The 9,244-nt window shown below is 35.9% G+C and overlaps 1 long non-coding RNA gene across 2 annotated transcripts; it reads left to right on the top strand.

Annotated features, from left to right (window-relative positions):
• Positions 1 to 1,770: 1,770 nt before the first annotated feature.
• On the top strand, positions 1,771 to 8,842 carry LOC107918470 (uncharacterized). 2 transcript variants are annotated; one of them, XR_001690112.2, is made up of 3 exons: positions 1,771 to 3,795; positions 7,780 to 8,047; positions 8,147 to 8,842. It is a non-coding gene; the product is annotated as an uncharacterized lncRNA (long non-coding RNA). The 2 variants fall into 2 exon arrangements; XR_001690111.2 differs by having other exon boundaries at positions 7,780 to 7,874.
• The last annotated feature ends 402 nt before the right edge of the window (positions 8,843 to 9,244 follow it).

Below are 9,244 nucleotides of genomic sequence, written 5' to 3' on the forward strand. Positions count from 1 at the left end.
TATTGGGCTAAAATATTCGCAGGCACACTTTGGGCCCTACCGGTGTAGACATTTCGTGTCACCCACGTCGTACGGCCCCAACCCAGTCAGGTTTGGACATATACCCCCTGCGCGCGAGGAAAATTTTCAAGCTTAGTCATTCAATGACTATTTAAGAGGGTTCCCATATATAAACACATTTCACACTTGGTATTTAACCAATGTGGGATCTAAGGCTTTTTTTTTTCTGAACAAATATCTCCAAGTAGCTTACTTTGAACATCAATTTCTCATTCATCACTCAACCATTTTGAGCATATGATGTACCGTTGTAAAGGTCTCATGGAGTAGAATAAGAAACCATAATTTTATGATTCAACTCTCCACCTTTACCTATTGAGAATATGCCTCAAATTTCCATAAAAAATGTAATTTTTCCAACACTTTATACCCTTCGAATAGTTATATTGAGAACTCTCATTATTTTCTTATTTATTATTATATTTTCATTTTCAATGGATATTATTATACCACTTATCGCACCCATAATATATCCTTTAAATTATTTTTAATACTTGCATTCACTTCGAGGAATGCAACAGATCTAGTAGGGTAGACTTCTAAATGTTCCAATATATTTTTTATTTAAAGAGAACCAATATCACAAAAGTTTATCTTTGAGTCAACAATCAATATATTTAAAAAATCAATAACTTTTTTAATAATCCAAAAATAATCTTATGTATTCAAATATAAAGTAACATGATGTTAATATATTTCTACCAAAACTCATACAAAGGTTCACTAATAAAACCTTAAGAGCCCATCGATATTTAATAATATAGCTTAATAATTTGATCACATTTAAAACAAATAAATAATTCGTATACCTAAATTAAGGGTGAAAAAAAAGTCAAGGCTCCTTACCAATGTAAAGCCTGATATATCCAAAATTCAAGAACTAAATCAATGTTGAAATTAAAATTTTCACCATCTTCAAAAGATAGAAATAAAACAAGTTAATCAAATTAATTATAATTAATCATAAATTAAAATTAATTAAAAATATAATAAATATGAAATATTAAGTAAAAAAACTTCCAACAAAACTTTTCATCTTGATGTCTAAAATTTTAGATGAAAAATAGAGGATAAATTTGAACGTGGGGATTGTCACTTCCAAACAAGCTATTCCTTTATATAAAGTTACTGCTGGTCGTAGGCTCTCAAATCCTTTTTTGGTGATTTTACTTTTCTTTACTTTTTTGGCGCCTATTGGTTTTATAATTTTATTGACGCCGATAATTCTTTTGTAGTTGGGTGGTTGGAGATAAATATAGAATATTAGAAGAGGTAAGTTTTAATCCTTTTGCGATAGTCAGATAAATATAGAAGACGTAAGTTTTATTCCTTTAGCGAAAGTCAGATAGATATAGAATATTAGAAGACAAGCTCGGAAATAAATCTGTCTTATATAGATTTCTTCGCACACCAAATGGGAAAAAAAAATAAGGAACTTGAAACCAGTCACGGGATTATTGGTTCAAGTCTTATGTTTTGAAGTGATTTTTGAATTTTTTCGAAAATTTTGTTTGAGTTACGGGAAAATTAAAGAAAAAGATAAAAAGAGAATTGTGGTGATAATATATTATGAAAATAAATAATAAGGGTAAAGAAATAAGAAAATAGGAGAGTAAAGATGTATACAATGTTATCCAAAATTTATATTTATAGTTAAGTAGTATAAATGAAACCAAACTATATTTCTAATGAATATTAGAGTGATAAAGTAAATTAAACTTATTTTAATTTTTAACATCTACTTAATAATAAAATATTTATAACAAATTATTTATTTAAGCAATGTTTTAAAAATTAAACCAGATTAAAAATTTGATTGTGTTCTGTTCTTTTCTCTCGCATCCATGTTGGAAAACTTGTTTGAGGATGGTGGCGGTATCACTTCGAATGTGGACCGCAATATAAAAATAGTTCGCTTTAAGGATCTAGTTTCAGATACCGATAGTAACATGGCAGTGGATTCGCCCCAAGCACCAGTGGCTTCATGGAAATACAAACTGTTGGGGAGGGGATCTTCTGTTTCTGTTTGTGAAGAGGAGCTGGAATTCTTGGAGGGTGACATCATGAGGACGACTGCCAATGGAGTCCCTGCGATTAACTTTTCCGAGAGGATCCAACAGATTCTGATAAGAGACATGGCAACCACGGTGGTGGTAAAATTGTTGGGTTCGTAATTTAGTGTATTCCACCCTCCATAACCGGATCTTCATTCTTTGGAAACCTACTCATTCCTTCCATCTCATGGATGTTGAGAACGGCTATTTTCTTGTCAAATTTCAGAGCATGGAAGATTATTAAATGGTTCTCACTCAAAGCCCTTGGATTATCTTTGGACAATATCTCACAGTCTAGCCATGGACTCTAGATTAAAATCCCCTTCAACCTTCCCGAATACTGTTATGGCATGGGTTCGTTTACCTGGATTGTCGGGGGTCTTATGGTAAGGTAGCTAAGCTCGATTTTAAAACGGACAACGGGTCAAGGGGGCATTTTGCCCGAATGGCGGTGTTTATTAATTTGGATAAACCTCTAGTCCCGCAGATTTTGGTTAACGACAGGAGCAACATGTTGAATATGAATCGTTGCCGACGATCTGTTATTCGTGTGGTCGTTACGGCCACGTGCGAGACCTCTGCCCCTACAATGAGGCTACGACAGATGGTGACCTGGTCAAAGACGCAACCAAGACAGACTTACCTAGGAAGGAGAAACCGGTGGAATTGCTGAAACCATTTGGGCCATGGGTGCTCATCGAGAGGAAATCTCGGCGTAATCCGAGGACTAATAGAAGCTTAAATACAAAAATCTCGGCTAAGGAAGGGGTGGGTTCCCGATTTAGTGCCCTAATGTCTCTAGGGGAAGATACGACAGTGATTGATGCAGTGGCTATGGGTTTATCGGGGGTGAAATTCAAAAAAGGAGGACTTCTAAAGAAAAGGGATAGGGAAACTCCAAGGGAGGATTTTAATAAATTGAGTGATTGGGCCAATCCAACAAAATTTGTTATGGGCTTTCGGATGGGGCTGCGAAATTGACGGGGGTAACGGAGCTAGGCTGGTTGATGATGGACGACAATTTTGGGTCATTAGTAAATCTGCAGGTACAGCTTCTATCCGAATTGAATAAGTTTCTAATTCGCTTTTTATTTCTTCTTCTCAACAGGTACAAGACACAACATTGGTGGACCCAACACCGGTGAATAAATCAATAGAATATCATGTAAATGGAGCGAATTCAGAAGCTTCATTGATTCCTGTAGGCGAAGATGCTTTAACCCTCGTGTTGGATGAAAGGGAAGTCGTGGGCCATTCGGTCATTAATGCTCATTTAAACCCAATATTTGAGGGTTTAACAGAATCGATGATTAAAGTAAACTCTTCTGTCCTTAATCCCTAAAGACTCTCTCCCATGGTCTTCAAGGAAAATGATAGTCCCAAATTTCTCAAGCCTTTAAAGAATTATGGTTTGACTAAAGGTGGTAAAGGTCACCCAGTTTCCAAAGGGCGGGCCTCGGGGAGTAAAGGCGTTTCTAACCGTGCTGGCAAATCTATTAATAAAATTATTCGGGATCGTGGGGACCTGTTTAAAATTTTTGGTAATGCAAGGTTCCCTTTGTCAGATTCAATGAACTCCATGATCTAGCTTATTAGCTCCAGAATCGAAAATAAGTCGGATAAGGAGACAAGGAATTAAGATGAGAAACGCAAAGAAGATATTTGATTGCTGGCAATAGAGGTCAGTTTTTCTATCTTTAATTATTTTAATGAATTTTATTTCTCTTCTTAGAATTGTTAGGGAAGTGCTAGTAGCAAGTTTCCTTGTATTTTTCATAAGTACAATTAGGAATTTGAGCCCGATATTTTGGGGATTCTTGAAACAACAGTAAGTGGTGGTAAAGCAAATCCAATTATTTCCAGTCTCGGGTTCAAAGTTTTTCACCAAGTGGAGGATATTGGATTCTTTAGGGGTATTTGGGTTGGATGGAAGGAGTGGATTCGCATTGAAATAATTCGGAGCCATCCCCAATTTATCATTATTCAAGTATCTGATAATTTTTTTCACTGGCCTATCTTTGTCACTTTTTTCTATGGGAGTCTTGATAGTCGAAACCGGAAACACCTGTCGGACGTGTTGAAAAATATAATCCCGAGTAACGAGTCTCCTTGGGTGGCAATAGGAGATTTTAACACTCTTCTTTCGCCTAGTGAAAAGAGAGGGGGTCCTGTTAATGGGAAAAGGTATTCTTCCTTTGGGGAGTTTTTGGAGTCTCCAGAATTAAATGATTTGGGTTTCAGAGGCTCTCCTTTTACTTAGTATAGAGGTGGAGTTTTTGAATGCCTTGACAGAGCTATTGGTAATGATGCATGGGTGGCTTACTTTCCAAATTGTGCAGTGACCCACCTTCGAAGACTAAAATCTGATCATAGACCTTTGTTGTTTTCTCTTAAGCCTTCCTTTCACATGCCTAAGGGACGACCTTTTCACTTTTTGGGTGGGTGGGTTGAACACCCAGATTTCTCTAACTTTATGAGTAAGTGGAGTTTTAATGGAAGTATGTCAGCCTCGATTTCTCATTTTATAGGTTAACTTAAAAGATGAAATAATGAGATATATGGTCATATTGGACTACGTAAAAAAAGTTAATTCAGAAGCTCACCAATATTCAGAAGGACCCAGACTATTCTTATTTTAATTACTTAGTTCAGCTAGAAATGGAAGTGCATGAGGAATTGAACAATGTTCTTCTTCATGAAGAACTCGTTTGGAAATAGAAGGCGAGATGTGAATGGCTTCTTTTAGGTGATCGTAATACTAGTTTCTTTCATAGGTGCACACTCTAGAGAAGGAAACATAATCGGATCATGGCATTGAAAAAGGTTTTGGGGAGTGGATCTTCAATAAGGAGGAATTATAGCATGAGGCGATAAGGTTTTTAAAAAATTTGTATGGTGAGGAACCGGGTCCGATGAGGTGTCTACTTTCTAGTTCGTTTCAAGTTTTTTAGGATGGGGAAACACAGTTCTTGAATGAACTGATTTCTGATGTGGAAATCAGATCTGCCTTGTTTGATATGGACCCTTTAAAGGTTCTGGGTAGTGATGGTTTGCATGCCCCTTTCTTTTAAAGTTAATGATAACATGTTGGTGCTTCAGTTTGTGCTTGAGTTAAGAGGATTTTTGCAAGGGAATGTATTGCCCTAGATCTGAGCAACACTTTGATTGTCCTTATTCCAAAGGTTCAAAATCCAAAGAATTTTTTACAGTTTTGGCTTATAAGTTGGTCATGAAAATCATTGCTAACTATTTTAAAGTGATTTTTTCGAGAATTATTAGGCAAAAATAGACTGGTTTTATTATAGGGAGAAACACTACCAAAAACATTATAATTGCTCAGGAGGTGATTCACTCCATAAAAAGCAAACCAAAAAAAATAGAAAATGGTTCATGGTTAAGATTGACCTTGAGAAGGCATATGATCGTGTTCAGTAGGAATTTATCGATGTATCCCTTCGGGCCACAAGTATACTGAATTTTCTTCGTAATGTTATTATGTCTTCCATTACTAACTCCACCATGTAAATTTTATGGGAGGGGACTCCATCCCAGAAAATTTGTTCGGTCAGAGGCGTACGTCAAGGTTGCTTTTATCTCATTTTCTATTTGTTCTGTGTATGGAATGGCTTGGACATTCTATCCGTTCTGATATCAGCTTTAGGTGATGGATCCCTATTCGACTATCTCATTCAAGCCAGTCTTTCTCCCATATTTTTTTGGTCGATGACCTAATTCTCTTTGGTCAAGCTGAGGAAAGTCAAGCTAGGATTCTAAAAGGAGAATTGGAGAGTTTTTACGGCTATTCTGGTCAAAGGATTAATGCTCACAAAACGAATATTTGTTTTTAAAAAGGTGTGGATGATGAATTAGTAGAGAGTTTATGTTATATTCTTAAATTTTAAAAAGTTCAGACTCTGAGAAAATATTTGGAGGTTCTTCTCTTTCACAACAGAGTGGCTAACAGTACTTTGCACTTTGTCGTCTATAAGGTTTGTAGTAAACTTCAAAATTGGGACGTTAGTAAGTTATATTTTTTTTATTATGACAAGAGCTTTTGCCCATGGAGCTATTTTTTTATTAGATATTACAATCCGGAACAGAATGAGGATAATGTATTGGCAAGAATGTTAGACCATAAAGAAGCTATCATATCCCATTTAAGCTAGGCCAGCCTCTTTTTGGGATTCCATACTTTTGGACTTTATGTCCATAATGATCTCATGCTTGCTTTTGGGACTTTGGAGAAAAAAATGTTGATCGAACCCATATTTGCCCAATGGATCCAATCTGCTTATGGTAAAACTTCATACGGGTTCGATGTGCTTTTATCTTCAATGAATGGCCCAACATTAAATGCGGGTCGAAGCATATGGTTGCCTGGATGGTTAAATGATGTTAATGAAAATAGTAATTCACTATTCTTAACAACAGGTCCTTGAGACTTCTTGGTTCATCATGCTATTGCTCTAGGTTTACATACAATTACATTGATATTAGTAAAGGGCACTTTAGATGCACGCGGTTCCAAGTTAATGCCGGAGAAAAAGGATTTTAGTTATAGTTTTCCTTGCGATGGTCCGGGGCAAGGGGGTACTTGTGATATTTCAGCGTGGGACGCATTTTATTCACTTGTCGGAATGGCCATTTTAGCTCACTCTATTTTAATGGTGATTCCCAATTATTTAATGCAATCAATGGTGATTCTTAAAGGGCTCTATGAGGAAATAGAATGAATGGTTAGGTAGTTCATTTGGGGTCTTCAAATGGTGAGAATAAGTTGTCTCTGGTTGGCTAGGACAGCATATGCTAGCCTTGGGATCATGGTGGATTGGGTTTCTTTAAATTGTAAGACCATAACACTTCATATATGATTAAATTAGGCTACAATTTTGTAACTGATTCTAAGTCCCTTTAAGTTTAGGTTCTTAAGAACATATATGGGGTATCTAGTGGTTTTCCAGAATCTTTGTCATGGGGTAAGTGTTCTTTCATATGGACAGCACTCATTGAAGCTTGGCCACTTATTCAAGAGAATTTGCTTTGGTCAATAGGAGATTGTACTAGTATTAGGTGTTGGCGTGACCCATAGATTCCGAGGGTGGGTTGTTGGTTAACATAGTTCCTGGTCATTCATCTCTAGATATAGAGTGCCTTTTAAGTGTTATGATAACTGAGAATGGAGAATGGAACCTAGATATCTTTCGTCTATGGCTCCCAGATAAGTTGATTCGGAAGATTGTGGGGATTCCCCCGCCCCACTCGATAGTAGAGGTTGATAGAATTATTTAGGGAGGTCCCTCGACAGGTTGTTTTTCCTTTAAAAATTCTTATGAGAAGCTGCAAGAAGGATCATGGAATCCGAAAGAGCCGATGTAGAGCATCCCTTGGAAATTCCAAGGACCCCAAAGGGTTAGACTCTTTCTTTGGCTTGCACTCAAATTATGTGCTTCATGCGATTAGGGATTATACTACTGTGAAAAATGTTTGGGGCCAATTAATTCTGGTTGAATGGTTTTCTAGGTTTTATGTAGAAAATTTACATGAATGGCTTGTCCTAAATTTGCAAAATCAGCATTGTTGGACTTTAGTAGATGTTGACTGGCAATGTTTGTTTGGGATCATCGCTTGTCATTTGTGAAAGAATCATAATCTTTTCATTTTTCAGGGTACTTCATGTAGTTATGCGAAACTATCAAGGTGTCGTATAGTTGGGAAAGGCAATATGTCTCATCTACAAGGGCAAGGCAAATGACTCACGAGGTAAGATGCAGTCTTCATTTTTAACTGATTGTTGGGTCATTTTGAGTATAAATGGTTCCGTCTTGAAGGAAGCTGGTTTCGCGACGGTAAGAGGAATAGTGCGAGATCAAGGTGGAGCTTGGATTTTTGGATTTAATAAATATTTAGGGAACTGTTCTATTTTTTACAATGAGGTGTGGGGTATTCTAGAACGACTGTCTCTTTTAATTGAATGGAGTTATGATAATGTATTAATTCAATTTGATTGTCTTGAAACGGTTATAACTATTCAGGAGAGGTCTTTTGAAAGGTCCAATTCTGCTTTGGTTTGAAGAATTCATCAGACACTGTCGTGGTTCAAACAGTGGAGCATTAGACACATTTCTCGAGAGGAAAATTCTGAAGCTGATCATTTGGTCAAATTGGTCCAACATAGAACTTTTGATTTACGTTTGTTTGAGACCTCCCCGTTGGAGGGGTTGGCCTAGTTTGTGTAATTAGTTTATTTATTCTACTTTCTCACAAAATAATTATTCATAAAAATAACATATTTTTTTGTAAAATATACAAAAAATATTTTAAAAAGTATAAGTATGCAAATTTAAAAAAAAAAATGGAAATTTACATTTTTTAGAAAATTTTATGAAATTTTAAAGAATTTTTTTGGTAATTTTAGAAACTTTTTGTTATGTCATGAAACTGTTTCTGTTATTTTTTGTTTTATTTTGCTTTTAATGACCTTTGGTGTTGCGCATCGTTTTGGTTAGTAGGACTTAAGTGAAATAGTATGGTTTGCTCATGTTATAGAGTAACAAAAAATGCTACGCTTTGGGCATCATTGTTAGTTAATTGAAATGGTGCGGTTTGAGGGAAGGTTGCAGCTGTCAATAACAGCTTGTGGCTACCAACCCCTTGGTCGTTATGCACTCCTATTTCTAGTGGAAAAGGTGTAAAGGGACGATTATGGAATGATAGTGAATTTTTCTCTCTTTTTCCTCTCAACTCTTTGTTTCTTTCTTCTCTCATCTTTATCAAGTTTCTTGTTCACTAAATATCATGCATTAAAGGTACCATAGGCTTGCGATGTAACACCCCTTACCCGAGACCATTGCCAGAATCGAGTACGAAGCGTTATCTGACTTAACTTACTAATTTGGAGCATAAAAATTTACTTTTAAAATAAATTCTCTCATATTCCATCAAAATGACCCTAAAAAGGATCCTCGAGACCCTAAAACATGCAATGAAAATGATTCGGGTCCAAACCGGGAATTTTAAAAATTTTCCGATTAATTAAACAAATCAAAATAATTTATTTCACTATTCACAATAAAATTGTCCACCTGCACAAAAGTCATTTAATTAATTATAACTTGAGTTTAAAAACTTGA

The sequence above is a fragment of the Gossypium hirsutum genome, chromosome D13 (assembly GCF_007990345.1).
Source record: "Gossypium hirsutum isolate 1008001.06 chromosome D13, Gossypium_hirsutum_v2.1, whole genome shotgun sequence".
Lineage (NCBI taxonomy): Eukaryota > Viridiplantae > Streptophyta > Magnoliopsida > Malvales > Malvaceae > Gossypium > Gossypium hirsutum.